Consider the following 24,334-nt stretch of genomic DNA (forward strand, 5'->3'; position numbering starts at 1 on the left):
TCACCACTGAGAATGATGTTTGCTGTGGGTTTGTCATATATTGCCTTATTATGTTGAGGTAGGTTCCCTCTATGCTCACTTTCTGATGAGTTTTTATCATAAATGGGTGTTGAATTTTGTCAAAAGCTTTTTCTGCATCTATGGAGATGATCATATGGTTTTATTCTTCAATTTGTTAATACGGTGTATCATACTGACTGATTTGCATATATTGAAGGATCCTTGCATCCCTGGGATAAACCCCACTTGATCATGGTGTATGATCCTTTTAATGTGTTATTGAATTCTGCTTGCTAGCATTTTGTTGAGGATTTTTGCATATATATTCATCAGTGATATTGGTCTGTAATTTTCTTTTTTTTTTGTAATATCTTTGTCTGGTTTTGATATCAGGGTGATGGTGGCCTCATAGAATGAGTTTGGGAGTGTTCCTTCCTCCGCAATTTTTTGGAAGAGTGTCAGAAGCTCTTCTCTAAATGTTTGATAGAATTCACCTGTGAAGCCATCTGGTCCTGGACTTTTGTTTGTTGGAAGATTTTTAAAAACAGTTTCAATTTCATTACTTGTGATTGGTCTGTTCATATTTTCTCATATTTTCTATTTCTTCCTGGTTCAGTCTTGGATGGTTATACCTTTCTAAGAATTTGTCCATTTCTTCCAGATTGTCCACTTTATTGGCATAGAGTTGCTTGTAGTAGTCTCTTAGGATGCCTTGTATTTCTGGGCTGTCTGTTGTAACTTCTCCATTTTCATTTCTAATTTTATTGATTTGAGTCCTCTCCCTCTTTTTCTTGATGAGTCTGGCTAATGGTTTATCAATTTTGCTTATCTTCTCAAAGAACCAGCTTTTGTTTTACTGATCTTTGCTAGTGTTGTCTTTGTTTCTATTTCATTTATTTCTGCTCTGACGTTTATGATTTCTTTCCTTCTCCTAACGTTCGGTTTTGTTTGTTCTTCTTTCTCTAGTTCCTTTAGGTGTAAGGTTAGATTGTTTGAGATTTTTCTTGTTTCTTGAGGTAGGCTTGTATAGCTATAAACTTCCCTCTTAAAACTGCGTTCGCTGCATCCCATAGGTTTTGGATTGTCGTGTATTCATTGTCATTTGTCTCTAGGTATTTTTTGTTTTCCTCTTTGATTTCTTCAGTGATCTCTTGGTTATTTAGTAACGTATTGTTTACCCTCCATATGTTTGTGTTTTTTACGTTTTTTTTCCCTGTAATTCATTTCTAATCTCATAGCGTGGTGGTCAGAAAAGATGCTTGATATGATTTCAATTTTCTTAAATTTACTGAGGCTTGAGTTGTGACCCAAGATGTGATCTATCCTGGAGAATTTTCCATGCACACTTGAGAAGAAATTGTAATCTGTTGTTTTTGGATGGAATGTCCTATAAATATCAATTAAATTTATCTGATCTATTGTGTCATTTAAAGCTTTTGTTTCCTTATTTATTTTCATTTTTGATGATCTGTCCTTTGGTGTGAGTGAGGTGTTAAAATCCCTATTATTGTGTGTATAATGTCAATTTCCTCTTTTAGAGCTTTAGCTATTGTCTTATGTATTGAGTTGCTCCTATGTTGGGTGCATATATATTTATAATTGTTATATCGTCTTCTTGGATTGATCCCTTGATCATTATATAGTGTCCTTCCTTGTCTCTTATAACATTCTTTATTTTAAAGTCTATTTTATCTGATATGAGTATTGCTACTCCAGCTTTCTTTTGATTTCCATTTGCATGGAATATTTTTTCATCCCCTCACTTTCAGTCTGTATGTGTCCCTAGGTATGAAGTGGGTCTCTTGTAGACAGCATATATAGGGGTCTTGTTTTTGTATCCATTCAGCAAGCCTGTATCTTTTGGTTGGAGTATTTAATCCATTCACGTTTAAGGTAATTGTCCATATGTATATTCTTACGACCATTTTCTTAATTGTTTCGGGTTTGTTTTTGTAGGTCCTTTTCTTCTCTTGTGTTTCCCACTTAGGGAAGTTCCTTTACCATTTGTTGTAGAGCTGGTTTGGTGGTGCTGAATTCTCTTAGCTTTTGCTTGTCTGTAAAGCTTTTGATTTCTCCATTGAATCTGAATGAGTTCCTTGCCTGGTAGAGTAATCTTGGTTGTAGGTTCTTCCCTTTCATCACTTTAAGTATATCATGCCACTTCCTTCTGGCTTGTAGAGTTTCTGCTGAGAAATCAGCTGTTAACCTTATGGGAGTTCCCTTGTGTGTTATTTGTCATTTTTCCCTTGCTGCTTTCAGTAATTTTTCTTTGTCTTTAATTTTTGCCAATTTGATTACTATGTGTCTCGGCGTGTTTCTCCTTGGGTTTATCTTGTATGGGACTCTCTGCGCTTCCTGGACTTGGGTGGCTATTTCCTTTCCCATGTTAGGGAAGTTTTCAGGTATAATCTCTTCAAATATTTTCTCTGGTCCTTTCTCTCTCTCTTATCCTTCTGGGACCACTATAATGCAAATGTTTTTGTGTTTAATGTGTCCCAGAGGTCTCTTAGGCTGTGTTCATTTCTTTTCTTTCTTTTTTCTTTATTCTGTTCCACATCAGTGAATTCCACCATTCTGTCTTCCAGGTCACTTATCCGTTATTCTGCCTCAGTTATTCTGCTATTGATTCCTTCTAGTGTAGTTTTCATTTCAGTTATTATATTTTCCATCTCTGTTTCTTTGTTCTTTAATTCTTCTAGGTCTTTGTTAAACATTTCTTGCATCTTCTCTATCTTTGCTTCCATTCTTTTTCTGAGGTCCTCATCACCTTCACTATCATTATTCTGAATTCTTTTTCTGGAAGGTTGCCTAAGTCCACTTCATTTGTTTTTCTGGGGTTTTATCTTGTTCCTTCATCTGGTACGTAGCCCTCTGCCTTTTCATCTTGTCTATCTTTCTGAGCCATACTTATTTTAGATCCTTTGTTTTTCAAACTACATTCAGGTTAATCTACTTCCCCCCAGCCCCCCACCAAATTTATACAATCCCATGTCCTGTTTCCTCAGGGCTGCCTAAATCTTGTTAGGTAACATGAATAACAATAAATACTTTAGTAGGAATCAAATAAACAAGCTAAAAGGTAAAAGAATTCTCGCTAAAATGAACTCAACAACCAATATGAAGGCAAATTAAAGACATTATGGAGCATGCATGGACTTCTAAATTATACAACCTCTCAAGACAACATTCCAAAGCAGCAAAAGAGTAATACAAGAAAAAGGATAATGTGATACAGAAGAAACAGTGGAAGCAAAATATGATCTCGTTAGATAAAAAGAGAGCAGAAAGGAAATTAAAAAGAAATGCCTTGAATCTCTGCACACAAATCATTCTCATTTGAGCAGAGATTTAATGACAGAATCATATTCGTTTCTCTATCAGTTCAGTCATACAACATAGATCTAGAGTGAATTACACATATATAACAAGAAACTGAAAATAATGCTTTTATTCTGTTTAAGCTATTAGACAACCTATGAATAAAGAAAATGAGAATTATTTATATTTATGTCAGAATATAAATTTTACATAACTTGACAGTGAAACAATAATAATATAGTTAACTAAAATCAGAGGTAAGTAGGGTTATGATGTTCAAATCTTCATATTTCTAGAACTGTCTGAAGTTTGTCAAGAAATAAAAGTTGAAATAATCGCTACCAGAAATATTAACTGTGGTTACCTACGGAGAATGTGAGAAAAACGTTTACTGTTTATTTTAATTTTAGACACTTTATTGTTTCACTATGTGCAGGGTACCCAGGATGACAAGTACCAAATCTTGTTTCCCATTCTCTCAGAGTTGCTTAACATTTTGATGGGTAACAAGGGTAGCAACAAACACATTAGTACACATTAGCATGGATCAAATAAACAAGTTAAAAGACAATATAATTTCAACTAAACTGAACTAGTTTCCATATGTCCCTCATAGGCTGGAGCTGGGAATAGAATTTCACTTCCTGTGAGGGCGAAGTGGGAGAAAGAGACACCCTGGTCTGTGTAGCATTTTGCTAGCCTTTCAGTGGTATCCTGTAGGTAGGAACAGATTTCTTTGAGCCAAGGCTATTCTGGGGTCAAACAATTACAGAAAATGATCAGAGGGAAGCAGAGAACGCTTGAGTAAAATGATGGTTATTCCTGGGTTAAGCCTATAGATTAAATTTGGGTCTGACAGCTCAGGTGGGCATGCAGATAAATGGATGACCATTCTTAGGGTGGAAGTGAATCAGGGTCAGTTCTAGGAGACTGATGTGGATTTTGGCCACTCAGTAATGATGTCTGGAACTGTATTTATTCCCAATATTCTGGAACCAGCCAAGGATGTCGTAAATTAACCCACCTCATGAAAATGGCCACTGAAGGAGTCCTGGCTTTTTTTTTTTTTTTTTTTTAGGATTTTCTTTTTAAATTTTATTTATTTGGGGCTGCGTTGGGTCTTCATCGCTGTGCGCGGGCTTCCTCTAGTTTCAGCAAGTGGGGGCTATTCTTTGTTGCAGTGTGCGGGCTTCTCATTGCAGTGACTTCTCTTGTTGCGGAGCACAGTCTCTAGGCACACGGGCTTCAGTAGTTGCAGCATGTGGGCTCAGTAGCTGTGGCGCATGGGCTTAGTTGCTCCGCGGCATGTGGGATCTTCCGGACTAGGGATCGAACCCGTGTCCCTTGCGCTGGCAGGTGGATTCTTATCCACTGTGCCACCAGGGAAGTCCCAGAGTCCTGGCTCTCGAAGTCAAGATCTCTCCTTAAGGTTGCACATCAGGCTAGAGTCAAACTAGCTCCTACTGAGCCCAGGGAAATGGCTCACTCAGCATGAAAAAAGTACAACCCAGCAGGCTTCCTGCCTTCAAGTGTTTTTCTCTGACCAAAGCAACGTGAAATGGAAAGAGAATATCAACCAAAAACAAATAGTTCAAGCAAATGTCCTTTGCAGATAGATTACCTGGAGAGCCAGGCTGATTTTCATGGCTACTCTCCTCTCAGCCCTGTCATTTCTTCTCTTCACCCAAACCTATGAGATAGGGATCTATCTTGCAGGGTTCATGCTTTGTTTATTGTCCATTCGTCTGAATAATTCCATGAGAAAATCTAAATACTTGAGGGGATTTTTCCCTGCTTGTTTTTATGGACTTTGGCCTTGCAGTATTTTAAAAGTCATTTTTGTTTCCAATTATCACTGCCACTGACTTACTGAATTCTACTTCCTTTGGCTTTTTCCCACTTCCTCTCCCCTTGAGCAGTTGTTTGTGTGTGTGTGTGTGTGTGTGTGTGTGTGTGTGTGTGTGTGTGCTTGAGGAATAAAGTTCTGACTCTCTCTCTCACCTCCTTACTCCAGTTAGCTTCCCCCTGCTGGTCCCAACTGCTAATCGGACCATTTCTCTGCATTAAATTACAGAATTATCCTGAGGCAACAAAACTTCAACATGAATGTTTCTTTCCAGTTCAAAGTATTTTAGGCACTAGGTGAATGCCTAGTGAGAGTTCATCCCAAAATGTACACAGAAGTATTCTTTAGGGTTTAATTTAAGCTATGAAAGCAAAAGATAAAGAAGTATTATTTCACCAACATGTGTTCTCCTCCTTTGCTTGGTGTTTATCAGTACTTCAAGGTCATCCTCAGATACTGGCAGCATCAGACACATTCTACAACTTCTGTTAACGAACAGCCCTTATGAGTCCCTCTCCTTAGCTTTGCAGGATCCCTCTTTAACCTTCTGTGAGTGAAAAATACTAGACAGCCTTGCTTCTCCTTTCCACTGTCTTTCAGATTTGCTCCTGAATCTCTGCTGAATTCTATTTGAATAATTCATCCAACTCAATTTTTACTGAGTGACTAATGTGCTAATTAAAAGAGAAGTCATTTTAAGGTTGGATTGGGTGCTCATTACTAAACATCACTATAAAATATTCATATTATATTTGAGATTTGGGGGGAAATGTGGAAAGGACAGACATGTATAAGCATGTTAATACCTTTTCAGAAACCATGAGCCGAATCACCATTTTTCTGATTCTGGGAGTGTTGTTATAAATCCTGGGCTCTGCCATTTCTTGCTGGGTAAAAATGCATTTAGGTAATGGATGATACAAGTTAAAACAAAAGGATCCAAAAATTGCGTCTCTGCCTAAATCACTCAAGTGTCTAAAGAGCAATTGGATCCAGTAAACAAGGCTATCTTTGATTCCAGGAAGGTCTCTTCATTTTTTAAGCCATGCCTTGAATATATCAACACATTTCTGCATTTTATTGTACCTTTATATGTATCTGGACACACAATCGTAGAAATAAGGCCACCTCTGTTTGACAAGGAAATGAGATTTTAGTGACAATTGTTTAAAGTACTATGTGATATTATGCAGGCAAATGGTCTTTTGACCAAAGAACTTTCCCTAAAAGTCATGGTCTAAAAGCTCTGAAAAGCATATTTGAAATCTTTAGTAAGTGACATTCCAATACACTGACTTCTCAGATAGTCTTGATTAGACTTCCTATCTAAAAGTAGAGTAAAACCTTGATTAATGGAAATGCTTGAAAAATGGGATGTTCTGGCTAATTTAATTCTGTGATGAAACAGACACCTCTTTCTATTTCCATTTTTATTACCAAAAATCTTTCTCAAATACATGATTTCTCTTTCCTTAATACCATAGGGATCAGAAATGCATTTTCTTTGATCACTGAAAATTATGGAATTATCATTGTGAACAGCTAGGATCATCATAAATTCCAATACACAAAATTAAGAAGATTATAATATATATGTTGCAAGTTATGGATTTCATAATGTCTCTACAAGTTTATTAATCTGGCTTTTCACACTTTTTTCCTTAGAGAGTATTTAATATAAATAATTGGATTGCATTATCTAGTTGATCAAGATTTACTGTGTAATATTCTCAGATATTAGTAACAGACTCATTCTCGCCTGATAAGCCAGTCCCTGGGAGCTGAGTAACACTTAAGGAGGCACACAGGATGCCTTGAACATTGTAGCTATTTGACATTAAATGGAGACACAATCTAAGTGTTTTAAAGTTATGGGAATAAAAGTATTAATATGAAGGTAGAGCCTCTGCAAAGTGGATACAAAGTGGATTTAATCAAATATCTCATGGCTGTAACTGAGAGTAAGGGGAAGAATGACTGTTGTTTTATAATACTACAGTACTTCATGGGAAGTATCAGAACATCTAGGACTTTTGAGAAGGCTTCTTTTTGAAGATCAGCATTAACCTGGAAGCTGCTTTCTCTCTGCCACAAACCCAGAGGGCTCTATAACTCCTCCCACCAAGACTGGAGATTAGAGAGATACCCTCACACAGTGCTGAACTAAATTAGACAGATAATAGTCAAATCAAGATGTTTAGATTTGAAGGAAGGGATTTTACAGGGAAGGCAAACTTCCTTGGAAATAAAAAGAAGAACAAAATAAATAATTCTGAACATAGTATAAACTTGGAGGAATTCCAAACAGAGAAACTAAGAGCTTTAATGTGAATATTATTAAAAAGTCCTGCCAATTATAAGAAAGCAAGAATTATAAAAAGTAGAATAGCGAAAAGTAGAATAGAATATTAAATGATACAGAGCAGGGAAATATAGCACTGCAAAGCTGTGATAGTGAGAATAAAGTGAAACTCCGGATGAGGGCAGAGTCATCACCCTTAGTCACAACTGCTTAAGTAGAGTCTACTAATTAAGTAGAGTCTACCAAAGTGATGCTTTGAAAGGTCATATGGTGGGGTGAGAGGACTAAGGCTTGGGTTCCGGTCTAAGTTTAGACTCTTTCTGAACTTACATTGGTAGATCTTCAGCAAGTTATCTGACCCTAGTTTCCCATAATGACCTTAATAAAGTCACCTATTTTTTTTTTTATTAAATGGAAGATTCTTTAAATTGTATAGTGCTTTACAAGGTTACGTGTTTCTTGATATTGTTGTTTCAGGATGAAATAGACATGTACAATGCAATCTCGTATGAAGTGCCCAAAGCCTATTACCTATGGGACTGCCGCTGCTTCTGCTGTAACTATGACTAAAGATGTAAACAAAGTGCAAAATGACTGTGGAGGAGAACACTGCTTTCTCTGCCTGGAAGAGATAGGAATGCTTCACGTAAGAGATAACCTTTGAGCTGGGTCTTGAGAGATGAATAGGAGTCTACCAGATTGAAAAAAGATAGAGATTCTTTCAAGGAGCGGGAGAGATGTGGGAATATGTGTAACAAACAAACAAAAACACAAACACATGCACACGGAAGTTTAAAAAGAATAAGGAGCAGTGTCAGAGAAGTTTATTATTTTAGGTATTTGCACACAGGGATGCACAAGATATTTTACAAAGAAACTTCCTAGAAATTATTTCATTTGATTTTCATAGCAGATTTGATAAAGTAGGTAAGTAGTTTTTACAAATGGCAGAGCTATGTCTCAGAGAAAAATTTTCCCTAGGACAAAATATTTAATAAATAATTATCTGATACACGATCCCAACCATACAAAGGTCAGTGAGAGTCAGGGACTAGTTTGTTTGAATTTGTAGAAATTGTGTTGTTTAGGTCTACAGCTGGCTGAGCGCTCCCTCCTGAGTAGTAAGTTAAGATTAGAGTCAAAGATGTGACCTAGTTCAGTTGAGAACACTGAGGCCACATGCAACAGAGACCTCAACACCAAGAGTTCAAAGCTAAGTGAAGCTAGAGTATAAACAAAATCACTGGGGGATTAGGCAAACAGGAACCCTGGGTATTAACTTCAAACATAGGCTGGTATCCAGGAGTTGCTTTTGAGGGCTGGCACATACGTGGTGTATGAAACAGTCAGGCTCATTTAGAGTTCCAAGAAAGAGACTGAAGAACTTAATAGGAACCTAATAATTCTAATACATAAATAAACCTCCTAGTGAATGACTTCATAAACTCCAAATTTTAAGAATCATATAGAACACTTAGAAGGAATGTTAACTATCATCCAATTCAACTCCCACATTTTACAAATGAGAAGGTTCATTTGCCAAGAAGTCATAAAATAGGAAACCTACAATAAAACCTCAGGCCTCCTGTTTGGTTAAAAGTATTTAGGAATGTTCATGATGTAGAACCAGGTCTTCCATATCTTGGTCCATGCTATTTACCTCTACCCTACACATTCTTTCCTCAGATGCCCACAAGTTTAGCAACTGAAATTCTATACCTTGGCTTTGCTATGTGCCCTGGCCAAGGGCATTGTTAAATAATGTTCTGTATCAGCCTAACAGATAAAACTATTATGAATATCTTCACTAATTAAGGATGAAGAAATTTATTGTATAAAGTAATGCATTTATAAGATGTGGAATTGTCTCAATTTTCTTTCTGCCAGTACTACTTCTATTGATATTTTAATAAGACTAGAGCAGATTTAAAATGTATTTTTAGAATGAGGTGTGCAAATATGAAGTGTAAATATAAATGTATTTTAACATCTCATATTAAAGTCAATGAAGAGGGACTTCCCTGGTGGCACAGTGGTCAAGAATCTGACTGCCAATGCAAGGGACATGGGTTTGATCCCTAGTTCAGGAAGATCCCACATGCCGTGGAGCAACTAAGCCCGTGCACCACAACTATTGAGCCTGCACTCTAGAGCCCGCGAGCCACAATTACTGAGCCTGTTCAGTGTCACAACTACTGAAGCCCGTGTGCCTAGAGTCCGTGCTCCACAACAAGAGAAGCCACTGCAAAGAGAAGCCCGTGCACTGCAACGAAGACCCAATGCAGCTAAAAATAAATAGATAGATAGAAGCAATGGGATAATATATTAAAATGTGAAAAAAATAAAGTCAATGAAGAAAAAAATTACAATTTGGAATAAAAAGATATATCAATTAAACACAGGAAAGATACCAGTTGCATAAAGACAACTTAATAAAGCTTGTAAAGGGGACTCAAAGAAAACAAGAGCATTTTACAAATACTGCAGTGAGAAAAGAAGTACCAAAGAGAAAACAGGTCCACTAATAAATGAGGAGCACGAAATTAATGATGAGTCTAAAATGGTAGAGATAATGAACTCATTTGTAAAATTGGTCCTTAACATGAAAAATGAAGATAGGAAGTTTGAACAATTAAGAAGTAATGAAAACCTTGCAAAAATAGCTGCTGACAAAGAAACAGGAAAGAAAAGGCCAATCCTATTTTGGGCTGGATCAAAAGAATTATCTCATGGCAGTGAGGGAAGAGGGTTTTTATTATGTCAGTGATAATGTACCTAAAATCCTATTATAAGTTTGTGGTCACATTGATCGTCTCATTCTCATATAGAAGACAAGAGTTAAAGAGACAAGAACTTATGGAGTTACCACTTGTCAGGTTTGCACTCTAGTAGAAGAAACTAGATATACCATATCTAAAAGGATGATAAGTGAAAGGTTGTTTTTGTGCTGTTTCCACCCTCCAAGCAGTATCGGTAGACACGGTGCACTTGTGAACAGCTGAAAATATGTTTTGCATATACAAAATGTGCTTTAGTTTTTGCTTGAGTTAAAGTGGTGGAAGTTGAAGAAATGTTATCAACAACCTTACACAGGGCAGCAGAAAGCAAGATACGATGATATCATGATAGATTACCTTGTCTGTCCAGTGAATATCTGCTTTCTACTTGTTGATGGGTAGTGTAGAAGCTATATGTCTGTGAAAAATACACAAAGAAATACTTTGATATCAAGAAATACTCGATACTTGCATATCAAAGTGTAACTGTCTCTTCCTGATGCTCTTCACTGATTCCATCAGGTGTTAGTTATGTTTTAAAAAAAGATGATGCCACTTTATGCATCTCTTTATCAATCTTTAATACTATACATGAGGCCGAAGCCTCCCAATAAAAGAACAGCAGAGGGAGTGCAAGATCTGATGGAGCCAGGGCACAATAATATAGAATGGCCTTTCTCCTTCCTCCCACCAAAAACTTTTGGACCCGTGCTTTCAATGGAAACACACATCAGATGACATCATCAAGGTCAACAGATACAAAATGTATGCTATATAGAAATTAAATGCATTGGCAACTTTTAATTGATTGATTCAACAAGTATTTATTGAGCATATAATATATGCTAGGGAAGACCTGCAAAGGGGTGGATGAGACTTGAACTAAGATATGATTGACAAGAAGTCAGCCTTTCTGAAATCTGGGAAAACCACCCTCTAGGCAGAGGAAACAGCAAATGGCAAAAGCAAAGGCTTTAAGGCAGGAGTGAACGTGGTGAGTCTGAGAACTTTTAAGGACAGCGTGGTTGGAGCATGTTCAATGAGAGAGGAGAAAGCTCCTAGATGATGTGAGAAGTAGGCAGGGTCCTGCTGTTCTTGATTTCTGCTTTACAAGAAACATTCCAAGTACAGTGCCTGTTTCTGCAGACCACGTTAAAAGGCTGTTACCACGTGTATTCAAAAGGGTCTAACTATAAAGCCACCACACTCTGAAACGAAAGGAGTATTTAGTGCTCTCATAGATTTTGCTCTTTAAGGAAACATTAATCAGTCTGTGTATGTAATTTGGAGAGCAGTGTAAATTTGGACAGGGCTTGTTTATAATTGGGTACTAATGTGGGAGTATTGTGCTAATGAAAGAGTCAAGAGGGAGGCAGAGGCTGCTCTTTAATAGATAGTTTGTAATAGTAGTAGTAATTGTAGACCCAGCAATTTTGCTTAACAATTGCTCTGCTGGTTGGTTTGTGAAGGCCTGTTACATTTTTCTATGGCATCTTTTCAATCATGGTGCACGGTAGTGAATTGGCCTAGGTTTTAGTTGGGGGATGGATTCCTGGAGTAGTTATTTCCTTTTATGGGTAGGATGTCTCAGGAAACAGGTGCCCTAGGTGATGCCAAATGTTGCTACACAGCACAGTAACAGTAGAGGGTGATTGCCTCTGTAAATGAGAGGCAGTGGGGAGGTGGTAACCCTGTGGGCTGCATTACCAAGGCAGCTTCTGCACACCTGGGGGTCACTGTTTCTTGCTCTATGCCTTACCCTGGGCCAGGAGCTCGGAGCCTTGATCTTGAAGAGAAATGAATGAGATGAAAGTTGGAATTCGGTAAAGGTAGTCAGTGCAGTGTAAAAGAGAAAAAGTACAGAACTGGGGTTATAAATATTCGTGTTGGAATTCCAGCTCTGCTATTGACTAGCTGTTACCTTGTGTGAATAATTTAAACTTTCTGCACTTCAGCAATACGGATAATAAAATCTAGTATTGTAAAGATTAAATAAATTAATATGTAAAGTGCTCAGTTACAGGGCCTAGCTCATTGAGTCAAGTTATTATTTTTACTATCCACTTTTCAGAAAAATATTTTAAATGTTTTCACTTAAAAATCTAGAGGTATACTTACAAACGTATATGAATCTAAAAACATAAATTTGAATGAAAAAAACCAGTTGCCTATGACTGTATAAAGCATGATAGAATGTATACAGAGATTTTAAAAACCAAAAATACTACTATATACAGTTGACCCTAACATGGGTTTGAACTGCATGGGTCTACTTCCACATGCATTTTTTTCAATAGTAAATACCACAGTACTTACTACACAGTCCACGGTGGATTGAACCCGTGGATGCAGACCACCAAATGTAAAGTTATAGGAAGATTTTTGACTGCCAGGAAGGGGGGATGAAGGGGGGTCCTCCCTAACCCACATGTTGTTCAAGGGTCAACTGTATAGGTTTCTCCCACTATTTGAAAGTACAGTGTTCCTATGAAAACTTTTGTTAAGGTGAAATGGCATAAAGCAAAGAAACAATTACCTTAGGACTCATCTTGCTAACGGACGCACAGAATAAATCGAGACAAAGATAGATGCGCACAGACACAGTTCAAAGCTACATCAGTTGGATGCTGAGATGCTGAGTGTCATTCCCAGAGAAGGAGCTTGGCAGTACCATTCTCACTGCTCAGGGTGCACTGCCTCTATAAGGGCTCACTGCAAAACCATCGCTGAATGCTATTTTCACTTTTTACCTTTTTTCCTAAAAGCAAAAGTCCTCTTCAATGTCTTCTGGTTAGCGAAAACAGGTACTAATGTAGGTCTTTCGTAAAAGTGAAGTGGTGTAAAGCAAACTTTCGAAAAGTAGGGGATACCTCTGTTAGTTACGGATTAGAGAAATACATGAGAATGATCAATTCCACATTCAGGATAGTGGTTTTCTCTTCAGGAAGATAAAAGAAAGGGTGGGAAGTAATGTAAATGATAGGGGAGAAGTATAGAGGATGGGGCACAGCTTTAACTGTCCTGAAATGTTTCACTTCTTAGGTTGAGTTGTGGGGATATGGGTATATATTACTTAGTGTATCTCTTCATAGGCCTGTTAAGTTTTAAATGATTTAATCGTTCACTTCTGTTTATTCTATGTTATAGGAAATATAAAGTCATTAAACACATAGGAAAACTATCCCTGAGCATTAATACACAGTTTGCTAACATAATACTTTACAGATACTTTTGTGTACATTATCTTACAGGACCTACAAACGTCAACATATTTAGGCAAAGTAGTGTGGTAGAAAAACATGCAGCTTTAAGTTAGAGCAGGCTCAAAACTTCGCTCTGGTGACTTGAGCCCAGCCCTGTGATTTTAGACAATGTCCTTGGCCTCTATGATTTAGTTTCTTAATCTATAAAACTAGAATAACAATACTTACTTCATAGGGGTTGTGATGATTCAATGAAATAGCGCATTGACCCTGTATATAGAAGGCTCTCAACTAATATAAGCTTAACTAATACCTTCCTAGAGAAACCCACAGGGACACTATGAAACTCTGCTGTCGTCCCTCCTGGGTAAATGTGAATTTTGAGTTGTTTAAATATAATTCGAGGCAGCAATACAGTATTTTTTTAAATCACCAGAGCAGAGGTCCAATGCCACCTAAAAGTCTGGAGGGGGAGTTGGACATGGGGATTGGAGAATGAGTCAGAGGACTAACATCATTTAGGAAGAATTAAGTTGGTTATTACTTTGCTTATGTGATACCCACGTTCTATCACCAACAGAGTCAGGAGAAGAGATAAACTGAATCTAAGTAAATATAACAGATAAAATGAAGTCACATGAAAAAATATAGCATCAACTCAGCCTGGAACACAGGATTCATTTCTTTTTCTCTGAGAAAGCTTCCTACCTCAGCAGGATGCTAGCACCAGAGAATCTAACAAAATAGAGACCTAAGCTTTCTTCTCCTTAAACCATTTCCCACTTCACCTTTGTAATCCCTCTTTCTCTCTTCCCTCTCTCTTCCCTCTCCCTCCCTCCTTTTGTCTTCCCCACCACCCCCCACCCCAGCTTGTAAGAATGCACCATTAATTCTGGATGAGGAAGCACATTGGATAAGGAATTATTTAAACCTGAAATACTACAATTATTAGACAATCTATATGCTAATCAAAGTATAACCTACGAATAAAGCAAAAGAAAAGTAAGGGTAAAACCATGAGTCATAAACCGGTTCATTAAAATAGGTGACCTTTAACTATGCCTCACTGGCATTTTCTCCTCACAAAATACGAACACTTATATAAGACACCATGAAATTACATACCTGTAAGGTTAGTTTTGCTCTTTGCAGATGGGGCTGCTCACACTAGAAATTAGAATGTTTTGTATCCAAGTGCATGCTTTTTAAAGAAACCTCAAAGTATGTTTGAATTTGGGGTTTGAAGTATGAGGGTAAGAACAGAGAATTTACACACACACACACACACACACACACACACACACACACACACACCCTTTTTCTTTAAACTACTTTCATCGAGAGTTAAAGGGAACTGATACATTCTTGTTGCTTTGATTTTCATACCAAACAATAAAGTAAATAAGCTATATCCTGATGGTATTTGTAGCAACAACGAGAAAGTCTAATCTTCTTTATAAAAAGCAAAATTGTTAAGATCAAAATATTTGATATTATGCAATATTAGTAAAGATACAGAGAAACAGGCATTCTCAAATGTTATTGGTAGGAGAATGCCCTTTGGAAAGCAATCTGACAATAATTATAAGTATCAAATTTTAATTGCACTTACCCTTTCATACAGCATATTCACTTCTAGGAATATAGTCTACAAATGTACTCACTCACACAAAGGGTATTAGTGAAGCAACGTTTTAGTAACAAAAGAATGGACACAACCTATACGTCAATAGATAAGGTACTGGCCAAATACATTAGTACAGCTGTAACATGGAATACATTTCTGCCATTAAAAAGAATGAAATAGCCCTCAAATGTACTGTATTGAATGATCACCAAGATACATATTTAAGTGAAACAAGCAAGATTAAGAAACAATTTAGGGTTTCCTTGGTGGCACAGTGGTTAAGAATCCGTCTGCCAATGCAGGAGACACGGGTTTGAGCCCTGGTCCGGGAAGATCCCACGTGCTGCGGAGCAGCTAAGCCCGTGTGCCACAACTACTGAGCCTGCATGCCACAACTACTGAAGCCCATGCGCCTAGAGCCCATGCTCTGCAACAAGAGAAGCCACCGCAATGAGAAGCCCACACACTGCAACGAAGAGTAGCCTCTGCTCACCACAACTAGAGAAAAGCCAGCGTGCAGCAACAAAGACCCAATGCACCCAAAAATAAATAAATAAATAAATTTTAAAAATAAAATTAAAAAAAGAAACAATTTATATAGAATAATCACATACACATGTGCGTGATTATACATAGACTATTTCTTTAAAACAAAAAACAAAAAACCTAGTTTTTGACTCTGGAAAGGCTGATTAGAACCAGGAGTGGGAAGTGTAATAACTGTTCAGTACATAACCTTTTATATTATATCATCTTTTATTATACCATGTATTATTTTTTTCCAGTTAAAATTACTACTATTGGTGTTGGGAAGGGCAATATACGGTATTGATTCTATTTGCCTACCTGAGTTTGAGACAAAATAAGACAGACAAATGGAAAATTTGGCTTTAGGGTTATAGACAAACTGTCTTGCTGTCATCCCACCCCTGAAATAGATACACTAAACCATTCAATCACAGGCAACACTGGACAACCATAGGTCTCCCTTGCAGGAGCCTGAGAATAAAGGTCTGTGCTGTATGGATAGGATACCTTTGAAATAGAGAAAGACCCCAATGGAAACTGAGCCAAATGTGTTTAGTTCTTTATCCTACATGCTTATCAGAGAAGTCACTCTTCCTCCCTATGGTAAGTTTCTTCCCATAGGAACTCTTATTCATTTTTGTTGGGAATGCAAAATGGTACAATCACTTTGGAACACAGTTCGGCAATTTCTTACAAAATGAAACATATTCTTACTATACAATCCAGCAGCTGCATTCCTTCATTTTTACCCAAAAGAATTGAAAACCTAGGATTACACAAAAATCTGCACATGGTTGCTTATCCCAGCTTTGTTCATAATTACCCAAACTTGGAAGCAACCAAGCTGTCCTTTAGTAGGTGGGTAGATAAGTAAACTGTGGTACATCCAAACAATGGAATATTATTCAGCCCTAAAAAAGAAATGAACTAGCAAGCGATGTAAAGACATGGAGGAATCTTAAATGCATATTACTAAAAGTTAAGGAAGCCAGTCTGAAAAAGTAATATACTGTAAGATTCCAACTCTGTGATGTTTTCAAAAAGACAAAACTATGGAGACAGTAAAAAGATTAGTGGTTGCCAGGGATTAGAATAGAGTGAGAGATGAATAGGTAGAGTGTAGAGGATTTTTAGGGCAGGGAAACTATTCTCTATGATACTACAATGGTGGATACATATTACAATATCATATATTTGTCAAAACCCATAGACTGTACAACATCAAGAGTGAATCCTAATGTAAACTATGGACTTTGAGTGATAATCGTTTATCAATGTAAGCTCATCCATTGTAATAAAGGTACCATTCTGGTGGGGGATGTTGATGGTGGGGAAAGCTGTGCATGTGTGGTGGCAGGGAAATAGGGGAACTCTCTGTACTTTCCATCCAATTTGGCTGTGACTCTAAAACTGTTCTAAAACATAAAAAGTTTATTAACAATAAAAAAACAATGTTTTCTCCATTATTATCTACCTAGCTATAGAAAATATTTTAGAGGTAAAATTAGGACAGTAATTCTTTACACAATGATATTTATGACTATTTATGTTTCTTTTAAATCGAGTATTAAGGTAAACTTCTTAATGACCATTGAATCACTACCCTATAAAGAACCACTTATGGTAATTCAGTAAAGAAATTGTAGACAAAGTTGAGGGAAAGTGGCACAAGGACAATACAGTTTTGCAGTGACTATTACACTTTCAAATCATTGCTTCACCCTCAAGACTGCCTGAAAACTGACTGAAATCCTTCAGCAGTGAAACAGTTTTAGATTATTCATTTCTTTTTTCTTGATTCAATATTAAGGCTTCCTGCATGCCATCAACTTTCAAGTAATAGGAAAAAACTGCAGTCATGATATCAAAAACTATTCAGATTGCCTTGGGTTAATTTTTGAACAAAATAAACATTTTTTTAAAACATCACCCAATATAACTACAGAAGTTAAATTATCTTGGGCTTTGTTTTGGTGAAGGATAGTATAGGGAAAGCGTTACCCTTTAGATCTTTGCATGAGATTGGTTCAACTTGACTAATACTGAAAAATAAACTTTTGTGTTTATTGTTTATTTCAAGGTTTTCTGACCCTGAAATAGCAGAGAATACTACTGACTTGGAAACATTACTGTTTACAACTCACCACCCTGAAAACCAGAGGGATTTACAAGGTTAGGATGACAGGCGTGTCATGTATTTGCAACATGTTTGAAATGTTAGTAGCATATCACACACATGGCTGGCATATTCGTTTTGCAATATTCATCTCAGTTCTTCCTGTCAAGCATGGGAAGTACAGGCAATATGACTTTCAGATATAGATGGTAAAAGAGCTTTCCTTTTCCAGCTCCTCTGCTCAGTGACCATGAAGCCACACCTCTAGAATGCAGTAAAACTCTAAAACCTTCAGTGATTCAGTGTTATAGCTCAGCATACTTTTTGCTTCCCCATTTATTAAAACCAGTGGCCACATTCAGGGATGAACACAGCATTGGCCCACTTTTTGGCCACCTATGTGGTAAGATTTGAAGGGTTCCATACCTTCAGCTTTTTATTAGCTCCTCAATCTCTTCACCCCTACACATCAGTTAAGAGGAATACATTACACTTTTATAAGCTAGCACCTAAATTCTTTAGGTTAGCTAGCTTGGATAATATGACTTAAGAGGGCCCTAAGAACATGAACATAGGGTACAGGTCAGGTAGATTTTTGATTGGAGAGAAAGGGAACATTCTGGAATATAAAGTACCACTCTGCAGTATATCTGCAGTCTCAATGACAGCAAGCACAAAAATTGTTCTCTTCCTTGTCCTAGTTAAGGAGCACAAAGAGAAGATGCTAAAAGTGGGTAGAGAAATCATGAAAGAAAACCCACACTCTCCTGTTACAGTTTTGCTAATTTTTGCAAGGGCCACTCAATACAATGTCATTGCAATAATTCTTCAGGTTACTGATTTTCAAAAGCATTGTCTCAGTCCTGAGCTCTTGGAATTGAATGAGAAGAGTGTTACGTTCCCTCAGAGTAGCGGTACTGTATGGAAGGTCTTAAAAAACAATGAGAAGTTAATTATAAATGCCAATATTTAGCTGCTATTTCTCCTGATGAAAAGGCTGCCAGAGGCTCCCTTTTTTCTATGTTAATCAGCCTGAACCCCTTTCTTGGCTTCCAGATACTCATAATTTGGTCCCAAATTTGTTTTCTACTGTTATTCACCCCAAATCTTTCCTCCACATATGCCTGCATGATCATCCCGCTGTGTTCAGAGTGTCCCTATTTCAGAACACCTTCTTTTTTTCTATTTAATCTAAAAACTTCAAGAACTAGTTCAAGACCCACCTCTATGAAGCCTTTCTTATCTATTAATTTAATTTTTAAATAACTTCCTCTAGCATTTAATCTGATCAAATAATTCAGCTACATAATTATAGTGGTAGGCAGTGGTTCTATAAATGTAGAAAATGTTACAATTGGTGAATCTAGATGATAGTATATGGGTGTTTATTGGGTTATTCTTAGCACTTCCCTGCAAATTTAAAATTTTTTCAAACGTTTGGGGAAGAAATTTCTTATGTCAGACAGTCTGTTTTCAAATGCTAGTGCTCAAATATACTGGCTGTGTGTCCTTGCACAAGGCCTGCCTTTGACTCGGTTTCCTTTGTAAAACAACAATAAATAATGGTGCTTACCCCATGGGGTTGTTGTGATAATTACACAAGATAATGGCTATTAAAAGTTTAGCCGAATAATTGCAAAATAAGTTTGTTGTTTAAATTAATAGCTATAATTGTCACTGTGTGCAATGCAGCACAACACAGTGATTAAGAATATGTTCTCTCCAATCAGATCCGAGTTCACAGTCCTGGCTCCACCACTCACTGCCTATGTGAATGCACAAATGTTGAACTTTTCTGAGTCTTGGTTCCTCTTCTAAAAAAATTTTTTTGGATGAGGATTAAAAAGGTAATATAGAAAGAACTTAACACAATATTTGGCAGATAAGTAATCAAAATATTTGTCTCTTTGATTTTATATAGTTCTTGATAGTAATATGTGAACAATTTTTTTAAACAAATTCTACATTTCTTAAAGTCAAAGATCCTTTCTTTTACTTCTAAATTTGCCATATCATCAAGCAAAAGACTGAGCATATAACAGTTATCTGACAGGTGTTAGTTACCTGACAACCTAGCCGAATTCATTTCTCTCATCATAGAGAAGAGATCTAAAAAGCATCCAATAATCACATTGAAGAAAGACAGAGACGGGTGAGGGAGGAAAAACTTACTCATATTCTTAATCAACACGATGAGTAACTTGCTCACAGATTGTGTTCTTAAATATTTATTACAGCAAATTAAATATTTTTTAAGGAAATAAACTAATTAAAATTGGGGGAAAACAATAGGAAGAGAAGGTCAGAACAACACCCAGGCTGGGGGAAGAAAGATGCCAATAATGTCCCTGTAGCAAGAATGGAAAGTAGTTCTGTTCCATGTGCCAACTCTGATGGGAGGCAGTTGCCTGGCTTTTAGGGCTGAAAGAGATTTGGGACTCATTATGAAATGAAACAAATACTCATACTCATAAGTATTAATTAAGGTACTGTTATCTACTCTAATAGATACACTTCGAATTTTCAGTGGCTTGGCACACTTAAGTTTGTTTACTGCCATTGTAAAGTCTTAACATGGATGTTCCTGATTGAGGGGTTGAAGAGGATGGGGCACGCTGTGCTCCATGAAGCCACTGAAGGGCCCAGATTAATGGAGGTTCATCCACCTTCAAAATGCTTCTTCCATGGCTCCCCTTGGTATTACCTTCATTCTAGCTCATCAAAAGGGCAAAAAGCATGGAGGCTCACATATAGGTAAGTCTTACTGTGGTAAGAATGGAAGTAAAGTACATCACCTCCCTGTGCATTCCATTAGCTCTAGACTTTAGTCACATAGTCATAGCTAAGCATAGCTAAGAATGCAAAGAAATCTGGAAAATTCAATCTAGCTGGTCCAAGAAAGGGACTTTGTGGTCAGCCAGCCATACTTGCCACAACATGGCCAGTCAATGATGCCTGCGTGGAGCAGAGAGTTCAGTTGTGATTGGCATAGTGTACGTATTGGCTGATGCTGAGCCACACAAAAGGACACATAGTCCTTATGTGGAGACATCACTTGGATCTTTTCTGCTTTAGGTGTGAGGATTATAGGCTTGAAAATCTGGAGAACCTGAGGGCATCTAGCCTCGGAGGTTTAGAGTGAAGCAGAGGGAATTTGAAAAGATTAGTGGCAGTGAGTATCTTTTGCAGGGAGAGTATCTTTAGCTCTGTAAGTAGAGTTCCAGGATGAAGCATGAATAGCAGCAAAGCAAAAAACAAACAAACAAAAAACTTCTTAGGAGGACTGGCTTCAGGCCCAAGAGATGAAGGAAAGTAAAATGTTCAGGTTTTCTTCTAGGTTAGGAAGCTCAATGGAAAGTAAAAAGAATAAGATTGTGTACTGGTCTAGGATACCATTTTTTGTTTGTTTCTCTTAAGTAATTTTATTGTGGTGGTCAGTACAGAAAACTCTTTACCGTTGGCTGAAGGCTCATAAATCAGCCTCAGATAAAGTCTAAAACATCACCTACTCTGTAATATTTCTAGCCCCTCCATAAAGTTCATATATCTTCATAGAGGCTTATTGTTAAAAGAACCAGTTTCGTCCTTTCTTGGAATGCCCAACCAGGTCAATGAAACAGATATTTCCTGTTCTTGGAAATATTGGGAAAACAGTTCTCATGCTTCTGTACATTCAGTTCACTTACTCCTCACATTACTTTTCTGACTAGTAAGATTAGAAAAACGGTCTGCAAACGCATGGCCTTGGGCTTCAGCCTCTGGTTTGGGTGAATCTGTTCTTAGAATTCCCAGCGTTAGGGGGATAATATAAAGGTAGGGATAGGAAAGCCTGTGGTTCTGCATGTGACTTGGTGAGCTATTTAATTCTGAGATAAATGTATAAAGAAGCCCTATATGGTCATATCTTCAATCTACCTTTGCTAATTCAATTCTACCATCTATAAAGATTGTATTTTTCTATTTATTTGTCTGAATCTTGTGCATTTTCCTCAAATAATTCTTAAACACACAGGGAGAGTATGCCATTTATTGGCTACCAACCCCAACAATTACTAAGATGGCTATTTCTTCTCCAAGTTATGTATAGCTTGTTCTATTGCTACCAAGGCTCCCAATAATAATAAGAGTAAAATAATAATAATAATCCAAACATCTTCCACAATTTTAAAACTCGCCTCACATGTTCTCAGAGAAATGTATAAGGAATATGGAAAAAAGCAGAGTATTGAATATTTCATTTCTGTGAGATATAGAAGCTTGATTTCCCTGTAGACCTAATTTCTTTCAAACACAGAATATTAGTGCTAGCAGAGTTGAGGTGGCAGGGAGATATATTCAAGTTCAGAAAGCCATGGTCTATTCAGGGAACATTCCTGGGCAGTTTACCTCTTACCTCCTCTGCATACCAAACAAAAGAGGGCTTTGATAAACTATATATTTCAACTTGAATGTTCAGTCCCTAGAACACAACTTGACTCTTTGGCCTACTTTATCAGGGCTACCATCATGGTTGGAATGCAAGAAATACTAATACAGCCATAAGGATGAATAAGATGTCTGCTCCAAATACTTCAACTTGTTTATGGCTAAAGACAAATAGCAATTTCATCGATAAAACTAATCAGATGGAGAAATTTGCTGTTCAGATTAATTCTACTTATTCAATCTTTTAGACATTTGGGAAACATTGATCCTAGTTTGCAATACGAGGGTTAACTGACCTTCCTTAAAGTAATCTATGGAGGAAAAGAAAATCCTTCCCACACCTATTGTGTGAACTAGCATTTCCATCAACCAAGAACTCCTTTAATATCCTTGCTTTGCTTCTCCTCATTCAGCTGTAAATGATCTCACAGGCTCCTCTTCACAGACAGCACAAATGGCACTATCTGAGAGTTTCCAGGTTGCACTGAGAACAAACGAAGTAAGCATTAATAAATCAGATATTGAAATTCTAATTGGATGCAAAATTCAGAGCCTGTCTATTTCATCTACAATTTCCCTCAAGGTGGTCACTGTATTCCAGTTTGACCTAAAAGAGAAATGTGTGTGCGTATGTGTGTACGTGTGTACGTGTGTGTGTGTGTGTGTGTGTGTGTGTGTGTGTCGGAGTCTCCTGTTTTATGTGAGTATCCACACCAGTTGCAAAGATTATATTCTAAAGAAAGCTTTTTATGCTTCTTTAGCTATTGCTTTCCCCAATCCTCCAGGATTTATTTTAAAAATTATTAAACCTAATTAAAACTATCTACTTTACTGACAGAGTGGCCCTTCAATGCCCTAGAAAGACAGAGATTGCTCAGAGAGGGGCTGGGAAGCAGGAAGAAACATGGAGCTCTGCAGCTCTTCATATGTGAGAAAATAAGCAGGAAGAGGGGTTAATGTTACTGAAAAAACCTAGAGAGTGAAGACAGGTGTTGGGACCCGAGGCAAGATTCAAGAGTGTGGGAGATGATGTGCCTGGAATGAGGGTGTACGCTGGTCTCGGAAGATCCAGCCAGCAGCCCTGACCTATCTGCTCCACAGGAGTGACCGCATTATTACTTGCAGTTTAGTGTGTCAGCCTCCATGCTTACTGGACCCTGAATGCTGAAGGGTACGGGCTACGTGGCAAACCTGGCTCACTTAGATTGGTGGTTTAATTTTCCTGCTGCTCTCTAGAGAGTTTATTTCTATACTATAGCATATTTACTACGAATATTAAGTGATAAAACTAGCTGTATTTGATAAAAGAGCCATGCCCACTGAAGACTTCATGTTAATTAGCTGCAGATAAAGCCCAAATATCTCTAGAAAACCTAATGCCTTACATTCTATCATCTGTTAGGTTTCTGTTTCCCCATCACCACAGAGCCACAGGGTGAAGACATTTCTCTCTTAATGTATGTAGTAATATTTTCAAAGAGGTTCCTCATTTTAAAAACATTTAGAAATGTTCTAGCTCTAACTAGGAAACAGAAGACACAGAGGCACATGTATCATGAAATTGTATAGGGGCACCAAACTTCATTTTAATCAATAATTCTGATATTTCACCTCCCAACCAAAGCCTTGATGACAGCTCATTAATAAAATCTTTTCTGTGATTACAGCTCAATTACGAGAGCCCCAAAGACCATATGGAAAATAGCAAAAGGATGTGATGTGAGCACGTGTGTGTTGTTGGGAAGATTGGAAGGGCAGAGAAAGAAGTGTGTAGGGAAATACAGCCCTAAGAAATATTGCCTTTGAGTAAAAGAATTTCACTAAAAAGATTTCCCCCTTTAGCGCATTTGTCTCCAGAATGTAATACCCTTAAATTTGAGAAGGTAAGAGTATTATAAGAGACTGAACAGTTGGAAAGTGAAAATGGTAAAAAGCAGGAAAAATATAAATCAAAACTGTAAAAAAAAAAAAAACTTCTAATTTATGTGTCAGGTCTTTTAGAATTCCAAGAGACATGGTTAATATTTCTCTACTCACAAAAACTTTCAGCATAAAGTGTTCAGCAAGACCTACTTTAGCACTTCAGATCTGGATTTCCCTGGCTACTAGGTGCTGTTACAAAAGAGTCATTCTTCAGTTAGTTGACTTCAAATTTGAAAACTCATTTACTGCACACACTATACTCGTAGGAA

This window comes from Aethalodelphis obliquidens, unplaced genomic scaffold, assembly GCF_003676395.1.
Source record: "Aethalodelphis obliquidens isolate GAN/ISIS:26980383/991018 unplaced genomic scaffold, ASM367639v1 scaffold10, whole genome shotgun sequence".
NCBI lineage: Eukaryota > Metazoa > Chordata > Mammalia > Artiodactyla > Delphinidae > Aethalodelphis > Aethalodelphis obliquidens.